The 24,360-nt window shown below is 44.9% G+C and overlaps 1 protein-coding gene across 2 annotated transcripts in view; it reads left to right on the top strand.

Annotated features, from left to right (window-relative positions):
* The window catches only part of WDR76 (WD repeat domain 76), a 773,733-nt gene that overhangs the window by 303,174 nt on the left and 446,199 nt on the right, over positions 1 to 24,360 (top strand). The gene's annotated exons all lie outside the window — the stretch shown is intronic.

The raw sequence follows: 24,360 nt of genomic DNA, 5'->3' as shown, positions 1-24,360 counted from the left end.
CTGGACTACTTGAAAAGAGACATAAAGGAGCTCTCTGAGCATGTAGACCAGGCCGGTATGACCCTGCCCTTGAGTAGCATCTTACCCTCACCAGGCCCATAATTGAGTACAATGCCCCTTTTGGGATGGACCTTACCAGACACCTGCAGCAATTGGAAAGACCCCAAAAGTACCTCACCAAGAGGATCAAAGGGCTCAAACAGTTGCCATATGCTGCCCGGTTAAAGAAACTCCAGCTCTACTCAGTGGCATACCGCCTGTTCAGAGGCAATCTGTGCCTGACGTATAAAGCCATGTCCAACCCGGAATTAATGGACATGTTGCACCTCAGAAAATCCAAATCCCATCGAGCTATGCACTCGAGAGACTTGAACCTCAGCACTGAAATAAATAGGACATGCTGGAGGGACAAATTCATAACCCAGAGGCTCCCTTCACTCGGGAATAAAATCCCAGTCCAGGTTAGGCAGAGTCCCTCATTGACTCTCTTCAAGAGGAATCTTGATGAGTGGATGGGCGATCGTAGGTTTACCCTGGGTATCATTTCTGTGTCACTGTTAGACAGAGGCACAGTATACTAACCTTGAAAAAGGGCATAGCAAAATAAATTTAAAATGGGTGGTGAAAGCCAAACACATTCTGGCTAGGCTTATAAATGCCCTAGGGCAGATAGCCTAGTTATGAACCTATGAACCCACCTCAGTTAGGGCAGAATGGGAGGAGGGGTAGTAATATGCTGGAGGGGGTCACTTTGGCAGAGACTGTTTCACTTGTGTAATATGCTTATATTTATTAATGACTAATATTCACACCTCCTAATTAGACCGTGGTGGTGGTGCTGCGGTTGTGTGTTGCTGTCTGGTTCAATTCTCAGCTATAGCATCTTCAGTGTGGAGACCTGCGTGAATGGGCGTACCTTCGTTGAAGGTTGTGCATCAGGGCTGGTAACTCGGCACGTAAAATCAACTACCAATCTTTAGCAGACTGGAGTTCTGCTGTGGCGACTAACCAGGAAAAGCCAAAAGACACTAGTGACACAACAACATTCACATCTCCTAATTGTGTATTTTCCTTTTCTACTCCACTATCAGACAGGAATTAAAATTGGTCCAAATAACAGTGTATTCTGTATTTATCCACAATTCAGTTTTATCCTGCAGCTATTTCCTTATTGTCATTCAGACACACACATTGATTACTCTCATCTGTTACCTCCATTTTCTATGTCCTGTACCAAAATTCTTCCTAGTGTAACTACATTTACGTGCCAAATACAAACATTTTGTTATAAAATAAAAGTAACTATCCCCAGAACATTGTTGTGGTCCAAATGACAAGAACCCCTTCCCTCCAAAAAGACTGTTTGTACTCTATCAGAAAGCGTTTGCAATATCGACCTGAAACATAAACATCACACTCAAATTGCTTAGCCAACTTTACAATTCCCACAAACAGTAGAAATCTATCCGTTAACACTGTATTAGAAAAAATATTAATGTTTTGTGTCTGTCTCCCACTGTCTACTCTTCTTTTCTTTGAGGTTACTTTATTTCTTCACCCCTCCCTTCTGTTACAGTACATTCATTTCCATCATCGTAAGTCTCATTAGCCAGGACAGAAGAGAAATCTGATGCTTACTTTTGGCTTTGGCCACACACAAGTTAAGTAAGGACAAGTTTGCTTAAATATCCTGTTTTACACAAAGAAAGCAGCCCTTTATTTTTTAAGACACAACTACTATAATGCATGAAAAGTTTGATTATCGAGGTGTTTTAAATTTTCACTACAAACAACTCCACATTACCTTCCCAGACCCAAGTCCAAAAATATTTTCTGAAAACTGTGCACAGCTTTACAATGTAGTTGTATCAATTATGCCGAAAAACAATGCAAACCATACAACCAAAAAACACACAACACTTGCAGGAAATGATACATTTCTTTTTACTACTTGTTTTATGCTTACAGACATACTGTGTACTATAACTAATACAATCATGCTCCCTGAATCCATCAGTCGTGTAATTCTTTCCCCTCTTCTCTCTGCCACATTGCATTTGACAAGTTTAGTAACAGCAGTCACAGATTCTATCATAAACAATCTTTTTTTCCCCAGAGACTAGAAAGCTGAAGCATGTTTATTATACTGTACATACAGTTGCTGTGTCCAGCAATCATGACCACTCCCCCCCCCCCCCCCCCCCCACCAACATCCACCCCATACCACAAAACCTGACAGGGCAAGAAATCTGGTAAACCAGGTAAAGCCTAATAAATGAAGTGGAAAAAGCCCCAAAAGGACACATTTTAAAAACTGCTCTTATAAACTTAGAAAGTTGCAATAACAGGATTTGAGTTAGGATGCATTTTCTGAAGGATATGAACTCTAAAACTCAAGTGTATGTCACCATTTAGCTTTAGCCGGTGACTTAATCCTCATCGATTTACCAGAAAATGACAAATTTATAGAGGGGAAAAGACTAAAAATAAGACAAACAGACATTCTATGAACATCTGAACAGATGAGAGGGGTCACCACCCTCTCCTTCTGCACCAATTGCACCCCCTCCCATAAGCAAAGATAAATTAACACACACATTTCCTTGAAGTCTTCCATTTTACTACACACGCTAGCTAGAAAATTAATTGTTTTGAACCTTAGCTCGAACTCTCAATATAAGGAGCACTTTTCATTTACATTTTACAGACAGACTTCAAGACCAATGCAGCCTTAGAAAGTGCTATGATAATTATGCATTGCCAACTGTAGCTTCTGGGGCATTTTGAGTTCATCTTGTTCTGCAGGAGATATAAATTGAATGCAAGCATGGTTATTTTGCCATAATCTTTTACATTACAGAATATCTACAAATCCAAAGCCATGTTATTCAATCCTTATTCCATTGCTGAATATAGACCCCAGTTCCTTTCTGTTGTATCTCAAGACAACATACCAATTTCACTGTAAACCACGTTAAACACGTGTGCATGGGACTCACTCTATCCATGAGGATGATGTTTTTCTGGCTCAAAAGTTACTACCAACTAACTTTCACACTCACACACTCACACACTCACACACTCACACACTCACACACTCACACACTCACACACTCACACACTCACACACTCACACACTCACACACTCACACACTCACACACTCACACACTCACACACTCACACACTCACACACTCACACACTCACACAATTTCCAAACCCTTGGCCTCCAACTAGTCTCTTTAGCTCCAGATGGATTTTTAAGTCCTATGTGGAAAGGTAGAACTGTCCATAGAGTTTTACATCTCCACAGCCAGTCTGATTGTCCTCGATGTTGCTGTTCTGTGATGCAGCTGTGCCTAAAGCTGCAATCATGTCTGCTTTAGTCAGGTTAGCATACACAAGTCCTTTAGTCTGGCACATTTCAGCCAACTGGCTCCTTGTCAGCTTGCCATACTCCTCTGCTGACATGCTTGCCTGCTCTCCCTGACTAACTAACCTAACAAAAAATAATAAATAAAACAATTGTGATATGATCTTTGAATGTTCACTGTATGGCTGGCTGAGAGTACAAACACCTTCAGTGATCACAAGCTAAGCCCCATTTATCATCCCCCCATAACCTCCAGACAATGAAGGTGTACAGACTTAGTGCAAGAAATCTGGACAAAGCCTGACAAAATGGGGGGGACAAAGGCCCCAAAATAGGGACAGATTTTTAAATATTGCTATTATAAACTTAGAAAGTTGACAGAGTAACAGCGTTTGTGTTAACATACATTTTCTGAATGATTTGAAGTCTGAAACTCAAATGTATGTCATTATTTAGTGACTTCAATCCTCAGATCATCCCAGGTATTTGCCAGAAAACCACAAATGTTATGAGGAACAGACAAAAAATATGAGGCAAAAATCTGGACAGTTGAGAGATATGGTCAGGATTCAAGGAAGATTTAACTGTCAAATTGATTAAATTCCAAAGTAAAACACGTAGTGGCCTGGAAGCTACAGAGGGCTGAATTAACACTGTCTGGCTAGGCTTATAAATGCCCTAGGGCAGATAGCCTAGTATGAACCTATGAACCTATTACCGAACATGGCACAGCTCACATCCCTTCAGTTTCTTTGCTTTACAGTACAGTACACACTTCTATCAGTTAACAGGTAACTCTTTAAATGCCCTACCAAAACCAAGCTGAAATGTCATCATGCCCACTCAGGCCACATAAGTAAACAGTTTTATAAAGACCCAATACTGAATTCTAAGTGACAGAAGTTGCCATGTCCAAACAATGGATACACAAAGACTAATACATGCACACAGAAACCAGACATTGATATCTTACAGTTACATTCTCATCTATGACAGTGCTCGCAAAGTTCAATTCAGCTACAGTATGCATTGTGGAATGTCAGCTTTGGGGTCAATCCTAGATGTTAAGTTGTCTATCTCGCCTTCATTCTTGCTGGATGGGTTCGGAGCCGACCTCGGCTCCGACTCGGCCACTCTAAAGCTCGAGAGTTGGTTACACCGGCTCGAGGCTCCCCTTATATCCCACAATGCTAGGCGAGCGTTACCTCAGATCTCGTTTGCCGCTACAGCTTCGAGGTTGGTTGCTTCTACCGGTTCCTGGTGAGTGTTAGCTTTTTATTCAAAAGTTACTCTTTTTTTCCCCTTTTAACTTTAATTCTTCCTAAATTAGTGTAGGATATATATCTTTATCCCCGACCCTAATTTTTCCCCGTTTTCTTGTTAAAAGAACCGTTGGTTCTTCCCTTGGGCCTTTGGCCTTCCCTTCCTAGGGTGTGTTTGTGTAGTTTTACTTTAACTCTTTTGTGCTTAATTATTAGTATTTTACTAAATTTGTAATTATTTTAGTATAAATAATTTTTTCTGACAGGGTATAACTGTGTGTTTGGGTGTGTGTTAGTGTACACCTGTCAGTTACTGAAATGTCAAAGGAAGCAAAGGTCTCTGGATTCAAGAAGTGTGATGCGTGCTGTCAGAAAATGTCTCTGACAGACGCTCACACTTCTTGTGTCTATTGTCTAGGGCCTTTGCACCTGCAGGATTCCTGTGCTGTGTGCCATGGCTTCAGCCCCAGGGTCCTGCAGGAGAGAAAAAACAAGCTGATTCTCAGAGGCTTGTTAAAGCCAGAGGATTCCCTGTCAGTTTCAACAGGGAAGCCCTCTAAGGCATCGAGGTCTTGCTCCGGCTTCTGAGCGAGACCTCAGGTTGTTCAACCTTTGCCTTTATCGGCTCCGGCTGGAGCCGATAAGACTCAGTCCACAGTTTCTGTGGCTTCGGCTCGGCCGGAGCCGAGGTTATCGAGGTACCCGTGTCGGCTCCGACAAGGTTGTCGGAACCGACAACCAGAAAGAGGTCTAGGTCACCTTCTCTTGGCTCCGTTCATTCGGCTCCAGGATCTCCCCTGCTGTCTGAACGGAGCCAAAGGTCTCATTCCTCTAGGTCATCGAGGCTTTCTGATCATGACCTTCAGAGGGTGGTGAGTCGACTACTTAAGTCCGAGGCACTAGCCCAGATGCTTCAGAGCCCGACTCATCAGTCGGTGCCTGCCCCGGTCCATCAACTCTTTCCTCCTTCGACTCTTTTGAGTTCGGAGCCGGGTCGTGTCGGAACCGAGACTGTGGTCACTTCGGAGCCGAGACAATTGTCTTCGGCGCCGTCGTCGGCTCCGATTTCTTCTTTTGAGGAATCTCGGCGCCGGGCTTCCCTCGTCGGCTCCGAGGGGGTGAGTGGCATCGGACCCTTGTCCGACCCCCCTCTCCCTCTCGGTGCTTCGGCGCTGGTGAGTTTTGGTCCTCAAGTGAAAGAAACCCTGACTAGGTGCGAGACTGATGGCAAGACCCTTTCTGCCGTCGGAGTCCGTTTTTCGACTCCTTCTAGGCCTTACCCCAAAGGCCAGAAGGGTGGGAAGATGTGGTTCCGTAAACAAGCTCAAGGGACTTCGCCTGACGCACAGAGTCGTTTTCCTACCAGAGGCAGAGGTGGGAATAACAATGGTAGATGTCGCCCTAGGGGCAGGGGGTCCGAGAACCAGGGCAATCGGAAGCCTTTCCTGACAAGCCCTTTCAGCATCCCTGAGGTGTTGCCCGGCTGCCCATCTTCGAGGCAGTCGGGGAAGATGGTCACTGTACCCAGAAGCCTGGCTATCCCTGACTCAAGACAAATGGGTACAGTTCATCATTTCGAGGCTATTCTATCCCCTTTCTTCGTTTTCCAAATCAGTCAAAAGATCCCTTCCAGATGTTCCACCGCTCAAAGGGATATAGCAGCTTTGGAAATTTCAAAACTGCTTGCAAAAGAGCAATTCAGCCAGTGTCAGCAGACCAACAAGGATCCGGAATCTACTCAAGGTTCTTTTTGGTTCCAAAGAAAACAGGGACTGGAGACCAATTTTGGATCTCAGTATCTTGAACAGATCAGTCAAGAAAACAAGATTTCGATGGTCACGCTGCAATCCATTCTTCCCTATTGGGAAAGGAAACTGGATGTGCTCTATAGACCTTCAGGATGCGTACTATCACATAAAATGAACAGGCGCTCCAGAAGATTCCTCCGCTTCAGGCTGGGAACCAGTCATTTTCAATTCAGGGCCCTGCCCTTTGGTCTCACCACTGCCCCGGGTGTTTACCAAATGCATGGCAGTGGTAGCTTCTCACCTGAGACGACAAGGATTCCAGGTGTTTCCATATTTGGACGACTGGCTTCTCACAGCTCCCACCAAGCATCTCCTTCTGATGGCCAGAGATTATACTTTTCGCGTTTGTCAAAAACTGGGTATTTCAATAAATTGCGAAAAGTCTGTTTTGTCGCCTTGTCGTACTATTACCTACATAGGCAAATTTAGATACTATAAACATGTCTGCAACGCTAACGAACCAAAGGATATCAGACATTCACAAATTGGTGTCACTTCTTCTCAACAACAACAGAGCCAAAGCCAGGTTAGTTCTAAAGGTGTTGGGAATCATGGCAGCGGCCATACCTCTCCTCCCATTGGCCAGATACCACATGCGGATCCTTCAGTGGATGCTTTTTTCTCAATGGTCATACCAGGAACTCCCAATGTCTCACACCATTATGATCACGCAAGCGTGCAAAAAGCATCTCCTGTGGTGGATGTCTTTCCCCCAGCTCCTGTCGGGAAGACCATTTGTTCCACCTCCTCCGGTTGCTACACTGACAACGGATGCCTCCCTGATCGGGTGGGGGGGGCATTATCAGGGCAGGACAGTCCAGGGCACATGGCAACCAAGCGAGTGCCGCTTGCACATAAATGTTCTGGAGATGAGAGCAGTGCTTTTAGCATTGCAAGCCCTTCAAGACTCTCTTCCCTTGGGTGCGATTGCAATCCAGACAGGCAATATGTCTGTAGTGTGGGACATCAACAAACAAGCCGTACCCACATCTTACCCCCTGTTTCGAGGAGCACTCAGACTGTGGCAATGGGCGATTTCTTCTCAGCGTTTTCTGATAGCAACGCACATCCCCGGGAAGTCCAATTACATTGCGGACAAATTGAGCAGAGCTATACTCATGCCTCACGAGTGGACACTGAAAGACTCTGTAGTGAGAGAGATTTTTCTCAAGTGGGGTCAGCCTTGCTGCGATCTTTTTGCTACTCCCCTAAACAGCAAGTGCAGAGAATACTTCACTCTATTCCCTTTACCAGGCCAACCCAGCAGAGACGCTCTAGTCCAAGTTTGGCCCGGGGACTTCTGTATGCATTTCCTCCTTTCCCCCTGATCTCTCAAGTAATACAGAAAGCTATCGCTCAGAAGGCCTCATTGATCCTCATTGCTCCTTACTGGCCTCGACAAGTATGGTTCCCCTTTCTACATCGTTTTCTCTTGGAGCGACCGTGGCATCTGGACCTAGTTCCAGATCTTTTGATCCACCAGTCGGGTCAGTTTCATCACTCCCTCCCCTCTCTGAACCTCACTGCTTGGTTCCTCCAGTTCCGACCGTAGCCAGGCTTCCTCAATTATCTCACTCGGTTAGAGATATATTGATAGCTTCCCATAAATCTTCCACTCGAAGATTTATTTGAGTAAGTGGAAACGCTTCTCATATTGGGCACAAGGAAAGGACATAGATCCTTTCACCGCTTCCATCCAACTAGTCCTTGATTTTCTAGCTGAACTCTTCCATGCAGGTTCATCTCCATCTACTCTTAAGGTTCAATTGGCAGCTATTTCTAATTTTCATGTGGGCATTTCTGAATCTGCCCTAATGTCCCACAAACTTTGCAAAGCCTTTTTGAAAGGAGTTTTTCTTCTCAGACCTCCTATAAGAAATCCTCCTTCTCCTTGGGACCTAAATTTAGTTCTTGCTTCCTTGATTCTTTCCCCTTCGAACCTGCAGCTTCATGTTCCTTGAAATTATTATCATGGAAAACTCTCTTTCTGGTGGCTATCACATCAGCTAGAAGAATTTCAGAACTTCAAGCACTCAGTTGTCGTTCTCCTTATCTTTTGTTCCATAAGGACAGAGTTTCCTTCTGAACTAACCCGTCCTTTTGCTTAAGGTGGTTTCAGCATCAAATCTAAACCAAAGCATTGACCTCCCTGTCTTTTCCCAGAGTATTCAAATAGATCTGAACAAAAATTACACTGCCTGGATGTTCATCGTCAATTAAGGTACTACTTGGACAGGACGAAACAATTCAGAAAATCTGATCAGCTGTTTGTCTCCTATGCGGAAAGCAGAAAAGGACTTCCAGTTTCAAAGGTATCATTATCCAGATGGCTAACATCTCTGATTACCCTTGTTTATGAGATTAGACACCAAAACTGCCTAATAAACCTAAAGCCCATTCCACCAGAGCTTTGGCTACTTCTTTAGCCTTCCAAGACAGACTGCCTATTGACACCATTTGTGCAGCGGCTACTTGGGCTACTCCTCACACTTTTATTTCCCATTATAAGTTGGATTTAGCTTTTAGGCATAGAGCTAATTTTGGTTCCACTGTTCTCAGGAGTCTGTTCCGTTAGGCCACCGGGACAAGGTGCTAGGGGCGGTCCCATCCAGCAAGAATGAAGGCGAGATAGACAACTTAACATATAGAAGTTATGTTCTTACCATAACGTTCCATGTTAGTTGTCTTCTTCTCGCCTTCTTCTTCCCCACCCTCCTTCCCCCTGGCCTGGACAGACCTTGAGGAGTTGTGATCGTGACCTCTCTTTCTACCACCTCTTTCTTAGTCATATGCTATTGTGCATATTTTCTTTTTCAGGATGTAGGTCACCCCTTTTTCTTCCTGCTGTTAGAGGTGGATTCCTTTTACAGTTATACTGTTATTGATATAAGCTGGGTTAGCTTACAAACGAGATCTGAGGTAACGCCTAGCATTGTGGGATATAAGGGAGCCTCGAGCGGTGGAACCAACTCTCGAGCTTTAGAGTGGCGAGTCGGAGCCGAGGTCGGCTCCGAACCCATCCAGCAAGAAGAAGGCGAGAAGAAGACAACTAACATGGAACGTTATGGTAAGAACATAACTTCTATTTTACTGTACTATGAATATAGTCTTACTTGGAGAGACTTATTTGCGAATCTCTATCAATATACAATTTTTTTTTACCTGTTAATGTCTATGGCCAGGGTTACAACTGAAAATGATCCCTGCACCATTACATCAAGAAATAAAGCAATTAAGACAAGTGAAATGAAGTAGAAAGATAAACACCAAAATATATACAGTTGGAATAGCTCCACTTCACTTGGTTTTATCTGTCATTCACTTTTCTAGTCCACTTGTTACTTTATGTATGACAACTATCCCCATTTCTTGTCTTACATCTGTGAAGAAAACCACAACAAAGGGTTGATGGGGATGTAAAATATTATTTGTTAATACGTCTTTGCTGTGTACCGGAATTTCTGGAACTGATTCTGCTTGACAACATTTACCTTTCTGGATGACTATTACCCAACCAAGAACAGGTTGGCAATTTCCACTAACAGTTTTTGGTATCAGTGTTTCTGACAAACAGCAAATTTCTACTGAGAGTCTAACATGCTTCCTTTGCAGAAGTTCTAGGAATCTAGGTACAAGTTCCCTTTACAATCTGAAATAAATGAGTGCAACAAACTGCGGCAGAAGAAAACAGCATGCATGAGAGTAATCTGAAAGTGTACAACAATTCACCCAGCACCGTCACATATGCACATCTAGCCTACTTAAGGACTTTTAACTCCTGCTTCACACTGCTTCTCTAAGCTTAGTTATCCTGCCGGCCATGGCACCTAAGCTGGAGTAACACTTTTTAGCCCACCTATTGTGCTTCCACATCTCCGAAACACAAATCCACAGAGGAACTCAACATTAAAGAAAGTAGGACCCCCAGAAAGACTAAAAAGCCCACAGTACCATTCCCACACTGTGGCAGTCGTTTCATACCATTTCAATTCAAAGTTGTAATCCCCAGAGAGATGCAGCAACCAATGCATGCCACTGACGTTAAAAGCATCACCTTAAAAGACCTAGCACGACCCTAGAATACTAGTTCTACTGTTTCCTCATCCACGCAGAAATTTCTCAGATTAAAAAAATTAATAAATGAATAAAAAGCCCAGTAATACTGCTTGTTGTGTTGTCAACGCCATTCCGTCATTTATAGCCTCCAGGTACACATTTCGAGTGCTGTTACCTCATATTTACACCCAGCACTGAATACCCCACCCTTACCTGAGAGACCAGTGGGACAAGGGTCTGCTCCACGGAACGAGTTTTTATCTCCAGCCCCGCTGAGTAATCGAGGCTGCCGAACACAGTGCCCCCGTTACTGCCGCCTGAAGGAGAAGAAGCCATTCCTGCCGTCGGACTGCTCTGAACTCACTTTTTCGTGCACTCCACTACTGACTTGGGATACGGCGCCGTGCTTCACCCAGGAGGAGGAGAAAGTTGTTCCAGCTATGGAAGAAAACACGACTGTCGCCTCACAACGGCACAAATATCCCCCCAGTGTGAGGAATGAAATAGCGAGAATCTAAAGCAGGCTGTAGTTCCGATGTAACTTATATGTGCTAGCTAGCAGCTAAAGTAGTGCTTAATGCGGAAAGGTTACAATGGAGAGGAGCAACACTGGAGTGGAGTTACCTACTGACTCACAGCTGCTGACGACACTCGCTCCCATTTAGTAATACAGCTGCAAGAAGACAGACACCAGAACTAACTGCACACAACAGTGCCACCACCACACGTTTCTTACAAAATGCAGGTCCCCCGGGAGTGAGCAGTGGCACTACCATCAAAAAACGTTATGCTAACCAGACTGAAAATGGGTTGGATTAAATAACATGCTGAAACTCATTGCAAAGGAAAGGATCTAATTCTAATCTAAACACTAACTTCAAAACACTTTGGATTATACATAGATTCTTGGCGAGCCTTCATCTTGTAACTTACCTTTAGTTGTAGTGAGTAGTCGGTGTGTACACAATGAAATAAAATAAATCCTCTCTCTTCTACGGCTACGCTACGATCTCGCTCCTTCCTGCAGCTTTTCTTTATAAAAATCGCCCGAACGGTGTTTTCGCGCATGCGCATACCAGCGCAAAGAAGAAAGTTGGCGCATGCGCAGAAGAGCAAAACTACGCGGACGTGTAAACACACGGAAAAAAAGTGAAATTAAATTTAAATTTAAGGGTCGCGGACCGCATGGAAGAGCTCTGAGGGCCGCGGGTTGGACACTCCTGCTTTAGATAGTGTGCTTTTTACTATAAATACTTAGATAACTGTATCCCTTATACTTAGTCTTTGGATAGTGTGCTTTTTGCTATAAATATTTAGATAATTGGGTGCTGGTAGAAAGTTCAACAGTTTTGAACTCCTTATAGTATTGCTTTTGTTTATATTATCAGGGATCTGATAATTGTGTAATTGTGTGCTGCTGAATATGTCTGAACAAAAAGAGAAACAGAAGTCAGGTTTCAAGTGGTGTGACTGGGCAGAAAATGTCTATTATGGACAATCATGTGTCCTGTGTATATTGTCTAGGACCTGTGCACTTACAGAAGGATTGTTCTATCTGCCACTCTTTTAGTGACAGAGTATTGCTTGAAAGGAGAAGAAAGCTAATGGATAGAGGACCATTGAAACCTGAATTTCAGGAAGCCTTGGATAAGACTGTCTAGACCTCCATGTCTTCGAAAGGGACGAAGTCTTCAAGGGTGTCCTCGGAACCCAGGCCCTTGGTTCCGAGCACCTCTGTTAAGGTGCAGTCGCCGGTTCCTAAGTCATCGGAGCCGTGCACCGAACCAATGTTTCGGAACTAACCCTCTGAGCTGGAGCCGGTGTCAGAGGTGTTGATGTCTCCAATTCTTAGATCTGTGGCTTCTTCGGTCCCTTCGACCCGTTCTTCTAGGACCCTTTCAGACAAAGATGTGGATCGTGTGGTGCAGAGGCTTTTAGAGAACCCGGCATTGGCCAAATTACTTTCAGTTTCGTCCTAACTGGGTTCTATTCCTACTACTGTCCCTTTGCCTGTGACTCCTCCTCCTCCTCCAACCTTACCTAGGCCTTCGGAGCCGGAGGCAGAAGATCAGATGGTTGTGGAACCCGCAAAGCCTAGTCCTGTCCCAGTGATTTCGGCTCCGTCGACCCTGATCTCTTCGGTGCCATTGGAAGAGTTTCGGAGCCGATGCTCTCTCGTCTGTTCCGTGGGGGCGAGTCAAACCGACTCGTCTCTTCTGACCCTTCCTCTCAGGGTCTCAGCACAGATGAGCTCGTCTCCGTCTTCTAGTTTGGAGCCCTTGGTCTCGGCACTGGGGAAGCCATCTTCTTCCTCGGAACAGGCGGGGTCCTTGAGTCGAGACTCCGGTGCCTTCGATGCCATGAGGAGGGTAATGTCTGCCAAGACACTCACTTCCTCGCGTCTTTCCTCTTCCTCCCCTAAAGTACCGCTTTCTGACTCTACATCACAGGTACCTACTAAGCATCGAGACCCAGAGCCTCAGGTAACCCCTTTGGGTGAACCCTGCTGTACGGAGACCTCCCCAGACGCTCCCACTGATGAGGTCCCCCAGAAAGAGACTTTGCAAGAGGAGGCATTTGGATTCCCCTCAGGAACCCTTGACATCAGACACCGACTTAGAGGAATCAGAAGGGGCCCCATGGTCCCCCTCGGAAGATGTCTCCTTTGCAGACATCCTGGAAATACTGAAACAGAGGGGTGACTGGCAGTCCATTACCCCTACTGAGGATGAGTCGGTGCTCCTGAAGTCCTTTGGGTCTCAACCTTCCACCTCCTGGGTTACTCCGTCCTTAGACGAACTGATGGATCTGGTTGCTTGAAGGGCTTGGGAATCCCCTGATTCCATGGAACCAGTCCCTCGGAGGCCCAATAAGTTCATCACTTCCCCTCAAGACAAATTGTACCTCACTAAAGGAGTCCCTGTTGATGCCATGGTGGTAGCGGCGGCCACCAGGAAAGAGATGTCAGCGACCTTTTCTACTGTGCATCTTCCTAATAGAGATTCTAGGACTATGGACAGATATGGGAAACACATTTTTAGTTCTGTGACGTTTGCCATGAAATCGCTTAACTATTTAACCCATTTTACCTGTCTTCAACAAGATCTCTTCCAGGAACTTGGAGATAACTGTAAAGGATAACACAGATGAAGCTATTTCTGAGAAGGTGACTGCGCAGCTTTCTACCCTTAATTCCACTGTCAACTCGTCTATGTGGCTCATTTCCTATGCAGCCGATGGGTCGAGTCGAGCAGCAGGTTCAGCGATAGCTCTGCGGAGACCGTCCTAGATGTGCTTATGCTCCTTTGCAGAAGCCTTCAAGTGTTCCTTTGTCAACACAACATTTGATGGCTCTACTTTGTTTTGGCCCCAAGTCAGGGAGACTCTCACCAAGTATAAGCAGGAAGGAAAGACTCTATCTGCCGTAGGAGTCCGTTTTTCCACCCCTACTAGACCATACCCCAAAGGGCAGAAAGGAGCTTTCCAGAACACACGTAGTGAACCCCCCTTTCAGGGGCAGAGGAGGGGGCATTAGCAGAAGACACAGCTTTGGTGGCAGAAGGGGTCCGGAAAACCAGGGCAACAGGGAGCAGTTCTCTGGCAAGCCTTATTAGCACTCCTGAGAGGAGGCCCAACTGTCCTACTCTGAAGGCAATTGGGTGTCGCTTGGCTTTGTACCCAGACGCCTGGCTAAGAATTACATCAGATTCTTGGGTACAAAGCATAGTTACCAGAGGTTACATCATCCCTTTTACAGAGTCCTCGTCAGTCAGAACAAGAATCCCAGATGTTACACCCAGTCTGCGGGATCAAGCAGCTGTAGAAATCCAAAAGCTGCTAGAAAGAGTTATCCGGCCAGCCCCGGCAGACCCGATAGGCTCCGGAACTTACTCCAGATTCTTTTTACTTACAAATAAAACGGGGGACTGGAGGCCCATTTTAGACCTCAGCAAGCTAAACGCTTTTGTAACAAAGGAAAAGTTCTGGATGGTCACGCTTCAGTCTATACTCCCGTTCCTGGGAACGGGCGATTGGATGTGCTCTTTAGATCTCAAAGATGCATACTACCACATCAAAATAGCCAGACCTTCCAGAGATCATTTGCGTTTCCAGCTGGGGGCCAGTCACTACCAATTTCGAGCACTGCCCTTTGGTCTCAGCCCCCAGAGTGGTCAACAAATGCATGGCAGTGGTTACAGCTCACCTGAGGCATCTAGGATTCCGGGTGTTTCCGTATCTGGACGACTGGCTCCTGTCCGCCACCACCAGGCATCAACTCATTCTTTCCAGGGTTCATACGATCAATCTCTGTTCTCGGTTAGGAATAACCATAAATTACGAAAAATCTGCCTTATTACCATTGCAGCATATCTGCTTTATCAGAGCAGATCTAGACGACACCACATTGGTCAGATTACCTCAAGAAAGTGTTCTCTCTCTACGAAATCAGGTGTCCCGCTTGCTAAAAGAAGAGCGAGTACCTGTCTTTCAGGTTTTAAAACTTTTAGGCACCATGGCAGCTACCCTCATAGTGGTTCCTCTGGGACAGATGCACATGCGGATACTCCAATTGGTTGCTTTTCACCCAGTGGTCTTAACAGCTCCCAGTGTCTTTCAAGATCCTACTGACAGACGCTTGCAAGAAGGACCTTCTCTGGTGGCTGAAAAGTCACCAGGTGACGATAGGTTAACCATTTGTATTTCCCCCTCCCATAGCCACGGTGACAACGGACACTTCCCTGATAGGGTGGGGGGGGCTTTTTCAGGGAAGAACTGCCTAAGGTACCTGGTCAGAGATGGAATCTCATTTGCACATCAATGTCCTGGAGTTGAGAGTGGTGCTTTTAGCGTTGCAGCACTTCCACGACTCTCTGCCTGGGGACATGATTGCGATCCAGATGGACAACATGTCGGTGGTCTGGTACATCAACAAACAGGGGGGAACCAAGTCTTGCTCCTTATGCCGAGAAGCCTTGAGAATTTGGCAGTGGGCTGTATCCACTGGGCGCTTTCTGATAGCAACGCACATCCCGGGGAAATCCAACGTGATAGCGGACAAACTGAGCAGAGAAATTCTGTTGCCCCATGAGTGGTCCCTCAAAGAAGTGGCGGAATTGATTTTCTGGAGATGGGGACAGTCTTGCTGCGACCTTTTTGCATCCCCGCTGAATTCCAAATGCAGAAGCTACTTTGCCCTGAATCCTCTTCTGGGGGAAAGCCCAAGGGATTCACTTGTACATGATTGGCCCTTGGGTCTCCTTTATGCCTTTCCTCCAACCCCGCTGATCCCCATATTTTTACAGAAAGCAAAAAGCTTGTGAAGGACTGTTATTCTGATGGCCCCCTTTTGGCCTCTGCAAATATGGTTCCCCTTCCTTTATCAATATCAACTGGAAGAACCTTGATTTCTGGACCCAGTGCCAGACCTTCTGACTCACTCGTCAGGAGTTCTTCACCCCTCTCTTCAGTCCCCCAAACTGACAGTTTGGCTGCTCCACTTCCCAACCTAGCCAGGTCATATAATTTGTCTTCCACAGTGCAACATATTCTGGTCTTCTCTCATAAAGTCTCCACCAGAAAACTGTATAACAGCAAATGGAAACGTTTTGTTTATTGGGCCTCTCAACATGATATTGATCCCTATGTTGCTCCTGTTGATAGTGTTCTGGAGTCTCTCACCATGCTTTTTCACGAAGGTGCAGCAGCAGCCACTGTAAGAGGTTCAGTTGGCTGCAATATCCAATTTTTACCTGGGATTTGAAGGGTCTAATCTTGTCTCTCTCAGATTATGTAAAGCCTTTCTGATGAAAGGGATTCATCAAGTTGGGCCACCTGTCAGACAACCAGTTGCCCACTGGAATTTAAATTTAATGCCATCTCAGCTTATGCTTCCCCCCTTTGAACCCACATCTTTTTGTCCCTTGAAGTTCATTTCTTGGAAAACAATATTCTTGGTGGCTATTACCTCAGCACGTAGAGTTTCGGAACTACAAGCTCTTTCTATCAGGCCTCCATATCTCGTTTTTCATCCCGACAGAGTGTCATTCAGGACAAATCCCACCTTTCTTCCCAAGGTCTGCTCCGAGGTCAATTTGAACCAGCCTATTGAGCTGCCCACATTTTTCAGACACCATTCAAATAAATTAGAATATATGTTACATAAACTTGATGTTCACAGACAACTGAGGTTTTATTTGGACAGAACAAAGGAGTTTAGGAAATCGGAACAACTTTTTCTCATGCGGACAATAAAAAGGGGCTGCCTGTGGCTAAAGTTAAATTGTCTAAGTGGTTATCTGATTGCATAAAATATATATATATATTCATCAACCAACCAACCATTAGAGCATAGTGTGAAAGCACATTCCACCAGGGCTGTGTCTACATCTCTGGCTCATGTAGCCCATTTGCCTTTGGATACTATTTGTGCAGCTGCTACTTGGTCCAAACCTCATACGTTATCACTCATTACAAAGTGGACAGGGCCTCCAGGGATAGGGCTTCCTTTGGTTCCACTGTTCTCAGGAATGTACTCCCATGAGCTACCCAGGATTAGGGTGCTTGGGACACTACCCACGTGTAAGAACAAATATCGAGATTTAACAACTTCACATAAAGAAGTTATGTTCTTACCATAACGTTCCATGTGAGTTGTTCATCTCGCCTTTGTTCTTACACTCCATCCCACCTTCCCCATCCCACCTTCCCCCTCCAGGTTCTTGAAGAACGGGTATGACTGGTGGTCTGGTTGGTCTAACTAGTTTCCTTTACTCCAGCCAGAGTATTTCTTGGCAAATTGTAAATATATGTACACATGTTTATATGTTTGGCATATTAGTATGCTTAGTGATTTTTTTTTCTTGCTGGGTTCAGCAAACTACATCTGAGGTTAGCATCATAGGATGGGGACTGTGCCTTGAGCTACTCGGAGATCTTGAGCTTGGAAAGCGGCCGGCTCCGTAACCATGTGTAAGAACAAAAGTGAGATGAACAACTCACATGGAATGTTATGGTAAGAACATAACTTCTTTTTAATTTTCATAACTGGAATATGATCAACCGCATTAGATACACTAGCAGAATACAGAAGCAAAGCATGCACATTGTCAGTTGTTTGAGTATTTTGGATAATTGTACAAATAACTTATTCATTAAGGATCTTTGCTACAGAAGCCTGCATAGGAATGTAGGAATAATACTAGACGAGTGAACGTGGGGGACTGTAAGATGCCTAGCCATATACATTTTAAGTAGACAAGCTTAAAAGTTCTTGCCATTCTTGCCTTAACACTTAATACTCCTTACTTCCCAAATAGTGCAGGGTAGTACATGATAACTGTGGTATAATTTTTTTTTTAACCAATCCGGTCATCAAGACTAGCTTTAAAGATAACTGAAGTAGCACTCCCCCCCTTTTTTTTCTCATTTTACCTACATTGCCAACTTATTCCATAGGCAGGGAATGAAGTGTATTAGGAGCCTATCCCTCCAAAGTGTCTTGTTTATACTTTGGTCAGTATTTTATGTCCTCCTTGTGGGTGTGTTTAGAGGTATGGGCTTTTCAAAGAAATAGGATTGAGTCTTTCATGGTGTGAAGAGCTAGGTACAGGTCACCTTTGAGCACTGGGATAGTTGAAGGATTTTAGGTCTTCAGTTTTCTTGGTTTGAAATCATTATGGTCTTTCCAATTGAGTGATATACTTAGGGTTCTACATACCAAAGTGAGCATGGTATTCCATTATGGGTCTGATAAGAGAATTCAGGGCAGGGTGACTTTCTTAGCTAATGAAGATATTCCCTTGGTAGTTAACTGGTCCAAATAGGATTTATCGACAAGGGTGGTAACACAATGATCAAATGAGAGAGAATTGTCCACATAAGTGCCCATGTTTCTTATGACCAGCTTTGTATGAAGAAGAGCACCATATACAACATATGGAATGGGACCGGCTTTTATGCCGACTGCTATTATGCTGCACTTTTTTGCATTTAACTTGAGTGTTTTCACTACAACAGGTATTTATAGATTCCAACCCTTACTGCTTAGTATTACTGGACAGGTGTGTAGCAGATCCCAGCTTGCAGTCATCAACAAACTTGTTCATTCACACTTCTTTGCTATTAGCTTGGATGTCTGCAAAATAAATGCCAAACAGGAGTGGACCTATCATGGATACATGTGGCACCCAACTTGTTGCAGTTTTACATTGAGATTACAGTGTACCGGCAACTTTCACAACCTGGGATCCGTTTGATAGCTACCTTGCAGTGGAGTGGACAGTTTTACTGCTGGTATTTGTCATGTCAATTTTATGCTGTCTTAGATTGTCAGATAATCTGAGTTAGTTGAACGGAGTATATACTTCTCTTTGCTTATGTTTCATTTTAAGATCCTGCTCAAACACACACTTTGATCCAGACAGTAGTTCACATAGTACAGCTATACTGTGACTTTAAGCTCTAACACTGACAGTACGAATTAAGTCACATCAACGTATGTCCTTTAAGCTTGTCTGTTAGTTTAAAAAAAAAACCTGATATCCTCCTTCTTAACAAGGTCATTGTTATTGCTTATCAAATTACTGAGAGTTTTCTACTAGTGAAAAGGCAAAAATAAGAACAGTGTGGAAAATGCATTAAAGGGTGTCTGTCTGTGTGCGCGTCTACCTGTTACTTTTCCCTGGCCTTTGGCAGAGTAGTGGTTAGTGTTGTCACCTTACAGCAAGAGTTTCCCCGGTTCGATTCTTCTCTGGCGTGCCTTCTGTGCAGTGTCTGCATGTCCTCCCTGGGTTTACATGTTTTTTCTATAGGCGCTCTGGTTTCCTCCCACATTCTAAAGACATGCAGCAGGTGGGTTGGACACTCTAAATTGGCCCTAGGTGTGAGTGTGTGCGCGAATGTGTGGAATGGATGAACTACTACGGCAGTGTAAACCTTGGCTGTAGATTGTCATTATTGAAGTGACACCCCGACCCCATGTGTAAATCTGGGAAAAGGGTTTGAGGATGGATGGATGTCATGTAGATTGTCTGTTAGATGCTTGACATTCTCTATAATGAATCTTGTAATGCTGACGTCACATTGAAACTCAGTGTCCTGAACTCCTAGACTTGTCCTCCTTCATGACCCATGTCAGCTGTTAGTCCTGGGCCTGGAGCAATGGAGAATTTATGGATTCAGTGTGTTACTATGTTTTGGGTTTTCAAAGTTGTGTGATTAGATGTAATGTTGACATCACAACCAGATTTGGTACAAGTAATATTGTTCATCTGAAAGACTGCCATATAGGTATATAAAATGTATAATATGGCTGCACTGTTTCTGAGCACATTTGGTTGGCTAAAAAGATGGCGGGCAGTTATGCAAGTTTGCACAGTTCTTAGGATGGGGGATGCACCTTTTACCTGAATTTGTGGGACCTCTGAATTGGCATATATAATTAGCAGGGGTGAGGTGAGTACAGGGGCAGTTTGCTCCTCTGCAAAAAAAAAAAAAAAAAAAGTTAAATTTTGCATACACTGAGGTTTTTCTGCATGTACATAGTAGTGTTGAAAGAGAGGAGGCCAGATGTGATTGTAATTGCCCCCATTAAAAAAGGGGGGGTTAAGACCTAACTAGTTTCTGTACAAGGGAGCCTAGTAGGCATGCCTGGATAAAACTGTCATTTTTCTTAACTTGAAAGCATATTTCACATTTCACCAGTCCTCCATTACACATGAACCAACCTCTTTGATCCTGAGGTGAAAGAAAAGCTAGGAAGAAGTGAGCAAGAAAGCAAGATGCTCAAGACAGTTACATCTTTTGCTCTTCAAAGTATCTTTTAGACCTAGATGTGAACTTGGAAAATGTGATTGAGGAAAGGTCAACAGCAGGATTTCAGCAGCATTCTGATAGACCAAAGCAGTCACTGTGGTGTTTTGGAAGGATGTTACCAACATGGTATAGGGGACAGAAGATCCGTGTTCCACAACCCTTCTCCTTGGGATCAGGTGCAGAATCCTAGACTGTTTTGCTCTTTAAGCTGTCTGGGGGTTGTGTCCCTCCACTTACCTGCTTGGATAGCCAGTTATGTATGAGAGGTAAATAAGGCAGTCATTCCCATAGGCTATACAATTTTGACTTGGCCCATGCCACCAGTTGCTTTCCTTTCCAGATACCCTATCCCACCACAAGGATGTGGCTAAAGTGGAGGTTATAAATTTTTTACCACATCAGAAGAGGCCCACATTATATTCTTTGTTCGTTTTTTTGGGTTTATTGAAGACAAAGGACCGCGGACACCTAATGGATTTCAGCAGATTAAACAAGTTTGTTACAAAAGTTGTGGCTGGCAACAGTACAGTCCATCCTTCCTTGGTGTTGGGAGCCGGTCATTCCAGTTTCAAGCAATGCCATCTGGTCTTTCAACATGCAGCTGCAGAAGCAGCTCAACATGGATTCATGAACCAAGATATTCCCATAATTGCCATATCCTCTCCCTGTAATCCGTACTCATTGTTAGAATGGAAAGTGTCTCATTTCTCACTGTTCCAGTTCTAGAAGATCACATTGAGTACTGCAGAATTCAGTATGGAGTAATTGTTAGCCCCAATATTCACAGAGTGCTGCTAGGAGCATCTGTCATCCAGACTCAGTCTTACACAAGTTAGCATCTCGGTTATTCAGCTGCAAGTATGGACTGTAATAGTATCCTCCAAAGTCATAGCTGCCCTGCGTCTGGTCTGATGGTGGCTGCGTTCTTTATAGTCCCATTGGTAAGGTTCCAAACAAGTAGCCTGCATTGGACTTTCAGGGCCAGTGATCCCCGTATATGGCCCTATATCACACACTCTTCTTAGCTGGGCAGTGTTTAGGTTAGCAAAGTTGTTTATCTGTTAACACCCTCATAATTTTAAATTCCCCATTTGTCTGGCAAACTGTCTGAAGTAGCTCATTTTTACACGAGGGATTATGGGTGGGGGCGAGAGCCTGAGTACTGGATCCAAAGCTTAGAAGTGGCCGAAGCCTGATCTGAGGTCGGATCAGAGAACCATTCATTAAGAAAGGATGGAAACGGCAGCAGAGGTAAATCATTATAGTGAGTAAATAACTGTCAATGTGAAGTTGTTCAATCTCGCCTTTATTCTTACTGATGGGTTCGGAGCCGACCATCCTCTCCAAGTTGGCCAAATAGCAAAGCTTGAGGTGTCAAACAGCTCAAGGCCAAAGCCCTATCCCACAATGCTCCCTTACATTCCCCAGATGTAGTTTGCTGCTGCAACTGATTGGGTGATGTCCTTCAAGAATGCAACTGCAGTCCTTACATAAGGGTTGTCCTGCCTCAGGCAGCCCTCGGTCGGCCGGATTCCAAAGTCTGGGTCCGGCGTTGGCTGATGTCGCCTCCTCCCCGACGTCAGAGCGGCTGGGGTATAAAAGCATCAGCCGATGCCATCTTCCTCCGTCTTTCTTGCCGCGCGGTGCCAGAAGCAGAAGCAGTTCGCAAGTGTCGGTCAGCTCCTGTGTTTTACGTATCCGAAGTCATCAAAAAGCTAAGTACCCCGTTGAGGAACCTTTTCTTGCCTCAGCCGATGTCAGAAAAAACTGAAAAAGTTAATTGTTTGTCTTGTGGTAAACAAATACCTCATAAGGACTTCCATTCTTACTGCCTCCCCTGCCTTGGCCCAGACCACAACGTCTCGGCCTGTGCTGCCTGTGCTTGCTTCAATAAGCGCACACTCAGGCGCCGGGCAGAGTTTGCTGAAGACTTTTTTGGTGATAAATTCTCTTATACCATGCCGTCGGAACAACCGAAACCTCGTATTTCCAAAAAAACGGAAAGACCGGGACCGACATTCTCGGCCCGCGACTTCCACCGACACCACGCCAAAAGCTACCGCGAGTGCATCGGTCTCTTCTGAGGCGGTTGTTCCACCGCTCCGGACCGACGACACCGCTTTACCGATCACTCCGGCCCCGGAGACTGCGCCGGTGCCGGTTGTTGATTTTCCTCCAGAAACTGAAGCCCAAGATTTGCCTGAGACCATACCAGTGGACAAGGTTACTCCAGCACGTGGGGCAGCTAGGCCCCCTATGTCTATGTTTATCAAGGCCTACACACGTGCTAAGGCTGCCAGCCAGGCTAAGTCTCACCCTCCTAAAACTTTGCCTCAGCCCACTACTGATAAGCAAATCATGACTTTAGCTGCAGATTTAATTTCCTTAATCAGAGGCTCCCAGGCCCATCCTGACAGAGGTTCTCAGCCACCTTCAGACAAAAGGCCCAGGGTTGAGCATACAGACACCCTTTCTTCAGATGAAGCCTCTGGTGACTCTGATCACTCAGATACCCAGGAAGAGTCCTTCCAGGTCTACGAGGATTCTGATGCGGAGGAATCTATTCCTTCTGCCTCTCCTCCTGAGGATATTTCTTTTGGGGAAATTTTACACTCCATGAGAGAGCATTTTCAGTGGCAAGGTCAGGAATTCTCTGACTCCAGGAAACGGCTTCGTACCTTCCTTAAGCTTCCCCAACACAGGCCTTTAGCTATCCCTCCAGTGTTAGATGTACTGGATGATGTGTACTGAGATTCGAGTGCTTCTCCTGATTCTCTCCCCCCTGCTCCTGTCAAGCCGGACAGATACTACAGGGTTCCTGAAACTCACAAGCATTTCTTTAAGGCCCATTCTGTTGATCTAGAAACTATTTCCCAGGGGCCCAAAGGGGTGGCCACATCCACGGCCAAAAATCCTTTGCCCTCAGACAGGGAAGCTAGGTCCCTGGAGAGGTGGGGCAAAAAAGTTTATACCTCTACCACACTTGCTATGAGGGCCCTTAATTGCCTTTTTCATATGTTTCAGTATCAGGATTTCTTGATGGATGATTTGCAGAAAAAGTTAGCCTCTCCTGAGCCTTTAGATAAAAAGGCCTTGCAGGATTTGGTCCATAACACTCAGCAGGTTAGCAATCATTTTCTTCAGTGTGGTTATGATGCATTGGAAGCTTCATGTAGGCAGCTATGACAGGGGCCGTCATACATAGACATGCATGGTGGAAAGAACAGGCATTGCCAGATCATGTTAAAGTAAAGCTTCTGGATGCACCTCTGGTAAAACACAAGCTATTTGGTGCTAATGCTGAGGATGTGTTGAAATCAATTGAAGAAAAGGCTAAATCAGTGCAAACAGTCAAGGATTTCCTCCAGGTTCAGCCACCAAGGTTCAGCAGGAATTGGCCTTCTAAGAATTGGTCCTTTCCGGACACTGACAAGTTTCAAAGGGGAAAGAACAGGCGTGCCCGGGGAAGAGGGCAATACAGAGGCTCCTACAGGGGACGTCAATGGCAACCGACTAGTCAGAGAGGTGTCGCAGGGACTTCCCCTGCTCCACAGGGACAATCACAATGACTTGACTTTGACACCGCCAACCAAGGCTCAAAGAGAAGCACCTTTAGGCGGAAAATTATCCTTATTTTCAAAAAAATGGCACATTTTAACAAAGGACAAATGGATTCTGGACATATACCAAGGCTACAGGTTCCACTTCCATACTTTACCAACAAGACAAGGCATGCCAAACCTGCCACAAAATCAAAGGGCAGAGGCATTCGAACAAATTTCAAAGCTGATACAAATCAAAGCAATAGAAAAGGTTCCTCCTCAGGAACAAGGCCAGGGATTTTATTCAAGACTGTTCCGTGTTCCAAGAAAAGAAAAGCAATGGAGGCCAATACTGGACTTGTCCGCTCTAAACACTTTTCTCATTGTACCAAAATTCAAAATGCTGACGCTACAGCAACTCCTTCCCATGCTGGGCAAGGGGTCTTGGCTGGTTACTCTGGACCTCAAGGAGGCATACCTGCATGTCCCAATCAGACACAGTTGCAG

Source organism: Protopterus annectens, chromosome 7.part0, assembly GCF_019279795.1.
Source record: "Protopterus annectens isolate FY-2018-M chromosome 7.part0, PAN1.0, whole genome shotgun sequence".
Classification (NCBI taxonomy): Eukaryota; Metazoa; Chordata; order Ceratodontiformes; family Protopteridae; genus Protopterus; species Protopterus annectens.
This window is presented reverse-complemented; position numbering and strand designations above follow the sequence as displayed.